Raw genomic sequence first — 12,686 nt, 5'->3', positions numbered from 1 at the left:
CCTGTGGTCAACAGCAGGCTTTAGGGGCCTGTTTCTCAGCATACGGCTCCCAGCCCTTTTGCACGTCACAAGTTTTCAGATCCCAAAACACACAGGGACTGACAGCGCTCCACTGTCAGAGAGGAGTACCATATTTTCTGGCGTATAAGACGACTTTCTAACACTAAAAATTATTCTCAAAAGTCGGGGGTCGTCTTATACGCCGGGTATACTCAGATCCAATGGAATATTCTAACCCCCAGGCGTTCCCATGGGGACGGGGACGCTTGCCTGGGGGTTAGAATACACAGGGCCCCGCCGCTCACAGGAGTATACATTTATTAACTGTAATCTGTAACTTTAACTTTAAATGAGCGCTCATCTCTTTACTAGGGTACCTTACTCTCAACTCCGCTAACAGGCAGTGCGGGCGGCGCTCACTCACTGACATTACGTGCCTGCTCCTCCCACTAGGTGGCGCAGGCGCGTGACGTCAGTGAGTGAGCGCCGCCCGCACTGCCTATTACCAGAGCTGAGAGTAAGGTACCCTAGTAAAGAGATGAGCGCTCATTTAAAGTTAAAGTTACAGATTACAGTTAATAAATGTATACTCTTCTGAGCGTCGGGGAGGGGGATCTGTGGATGGCACTGTTATGGGGAGGGGGATCTGTGGATGGCACTGTCATGGGGGGATCTGTGGATGACACTGTTATGGGAGGGAGATCTGTGGATGGCACTGTTTAGGGGGGATCTGTGGATGGCACTGTTTAGGGGGGAATCTGTGGATGGCACTGTTTAGAGGGGGATCTGTGGATGGCACTGTTATGGGGAGGGGGATCTGTGGATGGCACTGTTATGGGGAGGGGGATCTGTGGATGGCACTGTTATGGGGAGGGAGATCTGTGGATGGCACTGTCATGGGGGGATCTGTGGATGACACTGTTATGGGGAGGGGGATCTGTGGATGGCACTGTCATGGGGGGATCTGTGGATGACACTGTTATGGGGAGAGGGATCTGTGGATGGAACTGTCATGGGGGGATCTGTGGATGACACTGTTATGGGGAGGGAGATCTGTGGATGTCACTGTTTAGGGGGGATCTGTGGATGTCACTGTTTAGGGGGGATCTGCGGATGGCACTGTTTGGAGGGGGATCTGTGGATGGCACTGTTATGGGGAGGGGGATATGTGGATGGAACTGTTTAAGGGGGATCTGTGGATGGCACTGTTATGGGAGGGGGAATCTGCGGATGACACTGTCATGGGGTGGATCTGTGGATGACACATATAGCATAAGATGCTATATAGTGTCATCCATAGATCCCCCCATAGCAGTGTCATCCACTGATCCCCCTCCCCATATCAGTGCCATCCACAGATCCCAGTCAGTTCCTTGGACTGGAGAAGATCGTCTTGAAGACAGGGAGGGCTGGGCATTCAGGGGTAGTCTTATACGGCAAGTATAGCCCAAACCCTATATTTTAAATGGAAAAGTTGGGGGTCGTCTTATACGCCCAGTCGTCTTATACACCGGAAAATACGGTAATCCACACACAGCTGAGACTGCTGGCTGGGTTTGATATAGGCCAATAAAGAGTCGGCCTGGAGCGTGGGGAGCAGCCACCCACCCAGCACTTTGTTTACTCCCAGTAAGAGCCGGCCCGGATCAGCTTACAGCCATACTAAAATAGTAATGTGTCAACCAGCACTAACTGCCGCTGACACTTGAAAATACCAGCTCTTACTTCACCGAGGCCAGGAACCTCGGTGACACATACCTTCCGTCAACGACGGACCTTTGCGTTTTTCTACAGTACATATCAAGAAACCACTGGAATGGCTAGTAGGGATACTGCTTGAAAACCAGTCCTTCAAAATTAATCTCATAATAGTCAGGAGATATTTTCAAGCATATGTTGCAACAATGTAAAGAATCAGTGTACATCCAGAGCAAGGGTTCAAAATTCCAGATAGTCTCCTCATGGAGTGCTATTTAATCCTGGTGTACACTGAACTGGATGTAAACTGATTCTTTACATTGTTGCAACATATGTTTAAAAATATCTCCGGACTATTATGAGATTAATTTTGAAGGACTAGATTTGAAGCAGTATCCCTACTAGCCACTGCAGTGGTTTCTTGATATGTACTTTTTATCTGATTCTAGAAGCTTTAAGTGTTTTATGAATTAGACGTAGTGTATGATCTTGAGATGCCTTTTATAAAACTGTAATCTATTTGGGTTTTTATACATATATTTATTTGTTTTAATCTGGTTTATTGCTCTTTGTACATTAAAGCTCCTATTATACTGCCGTGTATATCTCTGAGTGCTTCAAAATAGAGAGCGCCGGTCTTTACCAAATCAATATATTATAATTATTCTGCCCGTATTTATGGACACACGTGTTGATTGTCAGATGAAACAGTGGCTTGTTCTGGATGGGTCTGGAAATATGTGATGTTTTGTACACTTGTGCAAACTTCTCTCAGTAAGGGGCGGGGAGAGGCCTCCCGATCAGACACACGGGTGACAGGTGTGTGATCACCAAAAGTTAAGTCAAGCTGCAAACAAAGTGGAATCATAAGATTGCTTGATGCTAATTATATGCCTGTCATTATGTAAGCAAGCAAGCATAGAGCTTGTCATGCTTGCCAGAATGCCAGAGGAGACAGTTCTTTCTGGTTCCACCCTCCACTGCAATGATTAGTCATCATGGTCAGTGTCATCATCACCATAGTATTTATTAGACTCCTACTCCTCCACCATTGACTCCTCCTCCTTCTCCAGTGGCAGATACTCATCTTCATCCTCTACTTCCTCCTCCATTGGACTTTCTCCATAAGGGCTCCCAACAGCTACAGGGCAGCCAGCAAAATGTGTAAGCTGTTCTTCTTTTGCTGTACCTTGTTGAGTCAGTGTGAGCTGATAAAAATCGGGGTGATGACATTGTTCATGGCGCAGTTGTTCCTTCTGACAAATCTGGTGGCCTCTTCAAAGGGCTTCAGCAGGCAACAGATGTCTCTAATGAACTGCCACTGCCTGACCTCAAAACATGTTCCCTGCTGAGGTGGTATGGTGCATAAAAAAATCACTCACTGCTGTACACCACTTGTTCAAACGCTCTAGAACAGGGGTAGGCAACCTCCGGCACTCCAGCTGTTGTGAAACTACAACTCCCAGCATGCATACTTGCTCTGTTCTTCTACGAATTCACATAGAAATAAATAGAGCATGCTGGGAATTGTAGTTTCATAACAGCTGGAGTGCCAAAGGTTGCTGATCCCTGCTCTAGAATATGTAAGGTGGAATTCCAGCAAGTTGGAATGTCTCAAATCAAGAGGTGCAATGGCAGAATGCTTTCCTAGGTCCCCTACTTCCCTCTGAACCTTCTTATGACAATCCAAACACTGACTGTTCTTACACAAGTCATCAACAGGGAAACTATCTTGAGTATGTTCCATAGCGTGCGCAATTTTGTTGCCTCTTCTCAATAAAAAAGAAGGTTCCCCACCAGGAGGGGATAGTGAAGACAGAGATGATGTAAGTGAAAGGCTTCCCTGTAGCAAGAAGAGTAGGAACAGGAGGAATTGTAAATGTAAAATCACTGGGTTGATACATAGATTATTGAACTGTAGCAAATTTGCAAGTGTTTACCCAGATCATTTATAGATAGAAGTGCAATTAAATGTCCCGCCCTTTATACAAACACATTGCACACTGATATTGACAATTTACAATGGTAATATAATGTATTGAATGAAACTGCTATATTAAAGGGCATTTGTCAGAAGATTTGTACCCACAAAACTGGTTGATCTGTTATATGTGCGTTTTGCAGCTGAAGGCACCTATGTTGGTCCCATGCTGATATGTTCATCATTTCTACTGAGACAAAAATGTTTTTTTTATATATGCAAATGAGCCTCCAAAAGCAATGGAGTGTTGCCCTTCCTCCTAGAGGCTCAGCTCTCTCTGCAACTGCCATGCCCACTTTGATTGACATGACCAGGCAGTGTAAATGTGATCATGCCTGGCCCTGACTTCTAAAGTCTTTTGTTACTCCGTGTGCCTTACTGACGAATCCCCCTTAATTCAGTAATATGCGTTCTCTTAAACTGCACGGTATCTTGAAGTAATACAATGGGGGACATTTACTAAGCACGTTGCACCAGAATTATGGCGTGAAATGCACCAAAATGAATGGAATTTTGATTTGTGCCAAATATATCAACTGTTTTCTCCAGAATATTGACCACAAGAATGCATCACAACAGAAATGAGTTATAAATGTCAAAACCTGAGATTGTTGCAGGGTTTTGTAATATAGAACTTGCCAGCAGCTGCATGCAACACAACTCAGAGCACTCAGTCCCTAACTCTCTATGCTTTCCCTGATAAAAGCCTAAATATACCTAATTATATCCCTAGAATCAATTCACTCATCTCTAAAATGGACCCTTAGTATGTTATGGGTGATGCATTGTGGATCCTTGCACTAGATCTATGAGGCTAAAAGTGGCTTTCAGTCAATTATGTTTTCTTTTATCACAGATATCCATGGAAAAGTTACCTTGAACCTTCCTTTGAGTGCAAGCACTTCTATGTTTATTCATGCCCTTGTTTACATCATGCTGCCTAATGGAGAAATGTTAGCAGATAATGCAAAATTCACTGTACAAAAATGTTTCAAGAATAAAGTAAGTTCTTTAAGTAATATATTACTGACTCCAGGATGTGGAAATTTGTTTGATTCTTTAGTTTCCATGTTTTAAAAGACATCATTTTTTTTATTTTCTTGTTGGCATAGTTGAATGAGGGCTTGTTTTTTGCAGACTGAGTTGCATTTTGAATGGAACCATTTTGGGGGACATATGTTCAATTTTTGAATGACTTCAGGAAAAAGCAGAATGATTCCGCATTTGGTTTCCTGTTTTGAAACAAAGTTGCTTAGTTTTTCCTTTTTTGTTCTTCTGCATCTAACATTGAAATTCACAACTAAGTGCAGGAGATGTAGCATCTAACATAGCTTTCTGGATACTGAGAAAAAAGTATGATGCTTGAGCCTTGAAGCTACTCCTGCGCATCTTATTACACTAGGATTGCATCAATATCTAACAGTTATTAGTGCAATTGCAGCAAAGTCATGATAACAGAATTGACGTTTACTCCATGGGCTATAGGTACACAGTATTCTCCCTTGATCAGGCTGACCCCTAATCATAGAAGCCTTTTCTTATGAAGCAGGCAGGCGTAGGCTGGAGAATCAATTATTGGTGTCTACCCAAATGCAAGAGTGACCAGGAAGATAGGGTGCCATGTGAAGGACACTAAGTAGGAGAGTCCTAAACAAGTGTTCAGTCAGGTATCAGGGCTGTCTCTGGTTGTTCTATGTCTATTTCCTATTAAGTTGTAATCTCTTTCCAGGTATCAACTAAGTTTTCCCCTGGGGAGGTTCTACCAGGATTAGATGTGTCTCTCCAGGTTGAGGCTGCTCCTGGATCTCTCTGTGGTCTGCGGGTGGTAGATCAAAGCGTGGTACTGATGAAACCAGAGAAAGAGCTGACTGCTAACAAAGTAAGTGTTAATGTAATTTACAGGGTAGCCGATCTGTTTAGCAAACCTTTAGGTTAGTGAAGAACCACCGTTTTTCTTACAAGTAGGTACAAACATTTTGCAGTTAACCCTTTCCCATCCTGACAGTCAACATTCAAACATTTTAACCTATTAAACACAATTAAGACAGTAATATTAATTTGCAAGGTGGGTGCTCCTACCTCCTCCCAAAAATAGCAAACGCTAGGGAACTTAGCAGGCACCTCTTCAGCAGGCGCTCAGGAAGTCCTTACTACTGAGAAGGCCCAAAGTTGTCTGAAACGGGGGATATCTTCTCCATGGGTTGTGTCCGGTATTGCAGCCCAGCCACATGTAAGTGGATGGCTACAGGCGTGTATGAAGTTAACCCTTTAGTTCTATACTTGTGCTCAGCCAGTTAAGTAGTAGAGAGTAATGTGTAGAAAGTGGAGACAAGTAGATATACCCAAATGTGTTCATGCAGTAAATTCATATTAAGGATGACATTAATATTCAAACGTCCTTACTTTTTTTTTTTTTTTAAGGTTTTCAACCTCTTCCCCTCCTTTGATTTTGGATGGTATGATCATCGTGTCCAGGAAGATGAACCTACATGTGGATTTATTCCACCATTCAGGCCTTTTTTCCCTGAGTCCTTGATTAGAAGGCCATCAAGACCATGGTTCCCCAGAGATGAGACTGTGGATGTATACAGCATGTTTAAGGTAAAGTACATAAATTAATACAAGATTACATGAAGCATCAATATATACATAAAAAAAAATATGTAAAAGCTTATAAAGAGCATCTGTCAGCAGCTTTGTACCTATGAAACTGGCTGAACTGTTACACGTGCGGTTGGCAGCTGAAGACATCTGTGTTGGTCCCATGTTCATACGTTCCTGCATTGCTGAGAAAAATGATGTTTTGATATATGCAAATGAGCCTCTAGGAGCAACCGGGGCGTTGCCGTTACACCTAGAGGCTCGGTTTTCTCTGCAAAACGTCATTTTTCTCAGTAATGCGGGCACATATGAACATGGGACGCCTCGCCATAATTTAGATGAATCCTATGTCAGCGCAAGGGGGAATCTAAGACAAGCACCATACAGTATGTGTAAAATGGGTCTTAGTCATTAGTGTTTAATGTCACAATTGTAGCATTTAAATGTCTATCAGTCGAGAAATTACAAGTGCAATATTTATTTATACTGCAATGAAAGGATATTTCACATATCTGTGTATATATGACCAATTCACAATGGCATACACATCATTAAGGCAGCTTGTGCAACTGCAATGGTTTCTTTGGGAAAAAAAGCTGGTTAGTTTCATCCCCATCGAAATTAAGTTGTAACAACCAAGACTTCCTTCTCTGGAGAAACTGCATACACCATAGGATAGATGACACCTGGATTGTGTAAATGGTAAATGGCATACAGGTGGAGACAAACGTCATCATCTTTATGCAGGCCTTATTTGATGTGTGTGTGTGTGTGTATATATATATATATATATATATACACTCACCTAAAGAATTATTAGGAACACCTGTTCTATTTCTCATTAATGCAATTATCTAGTCAACCAATCACATGGCAGTTGCTTCAATGCATTTAGGGGGGTGGTCCCGGTCAAGACAATCTCCTAAACTCCAAACTGAATGTCAGAATGGGAAAGAAAGGTGATTTAAGCAATTTTGAGCGTGGCATGGTTGTTGGTGCCAGACAGGCCGGTCTGAGTATTTCACAATCTGCTCAGTTACTGGGATTTTCACGCACAACCATTTCTAGGGTTTACAAAGAATGGTGTGAAAAGGGAAAAACATCCAGTATGCGGCAGTCCTGTGGGCAAAAATGCCTTGTGGATGCTAGAGGTCAGAGGAGAATGGGCCGACTGATTCAAGCTGATAGAAGAGCAACGCTGACTGAAATAACCACTCGTTACAACCGAGGTATGCAGCAAAGCATTTGTGAAGCCACAACACGCACAACCTTGAGGCGGATGGGCTACAACAACAGAAGACCCCACCGGGTACCACTCATCTCCACTACAAATAGGAAAAAGAGGCTACAATTTGCACGAGCTCACCAAAATTGGACTGTTGAAGACTGGAAAAATGTTGCCTGGTCTGATGAGTCTCGATTTCTGTTGAGACATTCAAATGGTAGAGTCCGAATTTGGCGTAAACAGAATGAGAACATGTATCCTTCATGCCTTGTTACCACTGTGCAGGCTGGTGGTGGTGGTGTTATGGTGTGGGGGATGTTTTCTGGGCACACTTTAGGCCCCTTAGTGCCAATTGGGCATCGTTTAAATGCCACGGGCTACCTAAGCATTGTTTATGACCATGTCGATCCCTTCATGACCACCATGTACCCATCCTCTGATGGCTACTTCCAGCAGGATAATGCACCATGTCACAAAGCTCGAATCATTTCAAATTGGTTTCTTGAACATGACAATGAGTTCACTGTACTAAAATGGCCCCCACAGTCACCAGATCTCAACCCAATAGAGCATCTTTGGGATGTGGTGGAACGGGAGCTTCGTGCCCTGGATGTGCATCCCTCAAATCTCCATCAACTGCAAGATGCTATCCTATCAATATGGGCCAACATTTCTCAAGAATGCTATCAGCACCTTGTTGAATCAATGCCACATAGAATTAAGGGAGTTCTGAAGGCAAAAGGGGGTTTAACACCATATTAGTATGGTGTTCCTAATAATTCTTTAGGTGAGTGTATATATTAGCAGAAGGACCCAGGTATATTTCATCTATTTCATTTAATGTTTGTGTGTGGGTTTAAAAGATATCCACTGTGTCCCCCATAACAGTGACCTCCACAGCACCCTTCCCTAATAGTGACCGCCACAGCAGACCAACCAGTTAACTTTGACCTCCACAGCCCCCCGCCCTCATAACAGTGTTCTCTACCGTGGCCCGTCCCCTTAAAAGTGACCTCTACAGTGGCCTGCCTCTTTAACAGTCACCCCACAATGCCCCGCCGCCTTCAAAGTAACCTCTACCGAACACTGCCCCCTTAACAGGGACATGCACAGTGATCCGCCCCTTAATAGAGACCTTCACAGCACCCACCCCCTTAACAATGACCTCTACAGCACCTCGCCCCCTTCAAATTGAATTCCACAGTACCCCGCCATCCTTATTGTGACCTCCACAGTGCCTGTTCCCTTAACAGTGACCTCTACAGCACCCAACCCCCTTAAAATTTACCTCCATAGTACCCCGCCTCCTTAACACTGACTTCCACAGTGGCCCACATCCTTTACAGTGACCCTTCACAGTGATCTAGCCCTTAGCAGTGACCTCTATAGCATTTTGCCCCCTTAACAGTGACCTCCATAGTTGCCTGTGTCTATAACAGAAACCCCCACAGTACTTTGCACAGCGTCCCCGCCCCTTAACAATGGCCTGCATGGGGACACTTCACATTTAACAGTGACTCACCCACTGCACCACGCCCCCTTAATATAAGACCTCCACAGCACCCTGCCCCTTAATATAAGACCTCCACAGCACCCTGCCCCTTAGTATAAGACGTCCACAGCACCCTGCCCCTTAACAGTGACCTCTTAACAGTGAAGAAAAATGTCTGAGTTGTTATGGAAACATGGTGTAACTGTGTATGTCAAGACTGAAGGACCTGCAAGTTTGTATTGGATAATACGGGTCATGTGACTGTATAAATGGCAGTTAGTATGTGAGTGAAGCTGCAAGCTCATATTTACTAATACATTTTTTGGGGGAAATATCTCAGGAATGGTATAACCTAGAGATCTGAGGCTCGGTCTAAAACCTTCCCAGACACCTGATGTCCTGATTTACCTATATGCCAAATTTGGTGCAGATCGGTCTAGTCGTTTGGCTGTGCATAAACAAATTACAGAATTTATTTATATATATATATATATATATATATATATATAGAGAGAGAGAGAGATGAAAAAACGGACAGCACTCCAAGTAAAAGCTAGTGGTGTTTATTCACCCATGTGGATGGCAACGTTTCAGCTCATACAAGAGCCTTTTTCAAGAGCCTGAAAAAGGCTCTTGTATGAGCTGAAACGTTGCCATCCACATGGGTGAATAAACACCACTAGCTTTTACTTGGAGTGCTGTCCATTTTTTCATCTCTATCAGACGGGGTAAGCTGCTACATCCCTGGACCTAGCACCCTCCTTGTGTTTTTTCCAGTGCCGCCATTATTTTCTTTTTTATATATATATATTCTAGCTGAAGGATTCGACTTCGTTCAGGTATATTTAATCTATTTAATAAAATGTTTGTGTGTGTCGCTAAAAAATATCAACACTATCCACTATAACAGTGACATCTACAGCACCCCGCCCCCAAAACAGTGACCTCCACAGCCCCCCATCCCTTAACACTGACCCCCCACAGTGCGCCGTCCCTTAACATTGGACCTCCACAGCAGCTCACCCCCTTAACTTTGACCTTTACAGCAGCCTTCCCCTTTTACAGCGACTTTCACAGCATACCACCCCCTTGACAGTGATCCCCACAGGGGCCCGTCCCCTTAACAGTGGCCTTTACTGGATCTGGGGTGTGTCCTTTTGAACAGCTCACTCTAAGACAGCAGCACTGTACTGTCTGAGTGTGAGCTGCAGGGAGAAAGTCACCCTCCCTCCCACCTCTGCAGCTGACAGAAGTTGATTTTTACCTTTATTTTTTCAATCCCTGTCAGCTGAGGAGTGGAGGAGGCGTGGCCTAACCAGATCAGGGCGTGGCTTAGCGGGACCTAGAAGTTGATTTTTAACTTCATTTTTTCAATCTCAGTCGGCTTTGGAGTGGGAGGGGGCATGGCCTAACCGAATCGAGGACGTATCCTTTTAAACAGCTCACTCTAAGACAGCAGCAAAGAGCTGTCAGAGTGTGAGCTGCAGGGAGAAAGTCACCCTCCCTTCCACCCCTGCAGCTGACAGAAGTTGATTTTTACCTTCATTGTTTCAATCCCTGTCGGCTGAGAATTGGAAGGGGCGTGGCCTAACCAGCTCTGGGCGTGGCTTAGCGGGACCTAGAGGTTGATTTTTACCTTCATTTTTTCAATCCCCGTAGGCTCAGGAGTGGGAGGGGGCGTGGCCTAAACAGTCCAGGGGCATGGCTTAGTGGGACCTGGGGGTGGGGTTTTAAGTCTTTTGAGGGTGGATACATTGTGGCATTGGACGTGTCTGGGCTCCTTCCTGCAAGAGTGACGCCCCTCTGGGCATCTTACTGGCTCATTTGCATACCAAATAAACTGGATTTTCAGAGGATAAAAACATCTAATGCTGGCACATCTTGAAATAAGGTACTAAGTGCTATTAGGCCATAGCTTTACTTCAATAGCAATTATCTTTATGACAGATTTCCTTTAAAGCTCTCCTACAGCAGTGAAGAGAAAATGGCTGGGTTGTCATGGAAACCTGGAGTAAAACTGTGTATGTGGAGGCTGGAGGACCTGCGAGCTTCAATTGGCTGATAAGGGTCATTTGACCAAGCTTCTATTGGCTAATGCATTTTTAGGGAATATCTCAGGAACGGTACATCCTAGAGACTTGGTCTAAAACCTTCCCGGACATCTTCCCGATGTGCCATATTTCTTTACTGCTTAAAGGGGACTTACTGTGAAAGTCACTGTTAAAAGATCGGTCACTGTGAAAGTCACTGTTAAAGGGGCGGTCACTGTGAAAATCACTGTTAAAGGGGCGGTCACTGTGAAAGTCACTGTTAAAGGGGCGGCCACTGTAAAAGTTACTGTTAAAAGGGCGGTAACTGATAAAGGGGCGGCAACTGTGAAAGTCACTGTTAAAGAGGCAGTCACTGTTACAGGGGCGGCCACTGTGAAAGTCACTGTTAAAGGGGCGGTCACTGTGAAAGTCACTTTTAAAGAGGCGGTCACTGTGAAAGTCACTGTTAAAGGGGTGGTCACTGTGAAAGTCACTGTTAAAGGGGCAGTCACTGTGAAAGTCACTGTTAAAGGGGCGGTCACTGTGAAAGTCACTGTTAAAAGGGCGGACACTGTAAAAGTCACTGTTAAAAGGGCGGTAACTGTTAAAGGGGCGGCAACTGTGAAAGTCACTGTTAAAAAGGCAGTCACTGTTACAGGGGTGGCCACTGTGAAAGTCACTGTTAAAGGGGCGGTCACTGTGAAAGTCACTGTTAAAGGGGCGGTCACTGTGAAAGTCACTGTTAAAGGGGCGGTCACTGTGAAAGTCACTGTTAAAGGGGCGGTCACTGTGAAAGTTACTGTTAAAGGTGCGGCCACTGTAAAAGTCACAGTTAAAGGGGCGGTCACTGTTAAAGGGGCGGCAACTGTGAAAGTCACTGTTAAAGAGGCAGTCACTGTTAAAGGGGCGGTCACTGTGAAAGTCACTGTTAAAGGGGCGGTCATTGTGAAAGTCACTGTTAAAGGGGCGGTCACTGTGAAAGTCACTGTTAAAGGGGCGGTCACGGTGAAAGTCACTGTTAAAGGGTCGGTCACTGTGAAAGTCACTGTTAAAGGGGCAGTCACTGTTAAAGGGGAGGCTGGAGGACCTGCGAGCTTCAATTGGCTGATAAGGGTCATTTGACCAAGCTTCTATTGGCTAATGCATTTTTAGGGAATATCTCAGGAACGGTACATCCTAGAGACTTGGTCTAAAACCTTCCCGGACATCTTCCCGATGTGCCATATTTCTTTACTGCTTAAAGGGGCGGACAATGTGGAGGTCACTTTTATTAAAGAGGCGGGCACTGTGGAGGTCACGGTTATTAAATGGGCGGGCACTGTGGAGGTCACTGTTATTAAAGGGGCGGTCACTGTGAAAATCACTGTTAAAGGGGCGGTCACTGTGAAAGTCACTGTTAAAGGGGCGGCCACTGTAAAAGTTACTGTTAAAAGGGCGGTAACTGATAAAGGGGCGGCAACTGTGAAAGTCACTGTTAAAGAGGCAGTCACTGTTACAGGGGCGGCCACTGTGAAAGTCACTGTTAAAGGGGCGGTCACTGTGAAAGTCACTTTTAAAGAGGCGGTCACTGTGAAAGTCACTGTTAAAGGGGTGGTCACTGTGAAAGTCACTGTTAAAGGGGCAGTCACTGTGAAAGTCACTGTTAAAGGGGCGGTCACT

General features: G+C 44.6%; 1 pseudogene; it reads left to right on the top strand.

Annotated features, from left to right (window-relative positions):
- Positions 1 to 12,686, top strand: part of LOC121005492 — a 239,421-nt pseudogene that overhangs the window by 109,239 nt on the left and 117,496 nt on the right.

The sequence above is a fragment of the Bufo bufo genome, chromosome 6, assembly GCF_905171765.1.
Source record: "Bufo bufo chromosome 6, aBufBuf1.1, whole genome shotgun sequence".
In the NCBI taxonomy this organism is placed as follows: domain Eukaryota; kingdom Metazoa; phylum Chordata; class Amphibia; order Anura; family Bufonidae; genus Bufo; species Bufo bufo.
The sequence above is the reverse complement of the archived record's forward strand: the minus strand, read 5'-3'. Positions and strand labels throughout refer to the sequence as shown.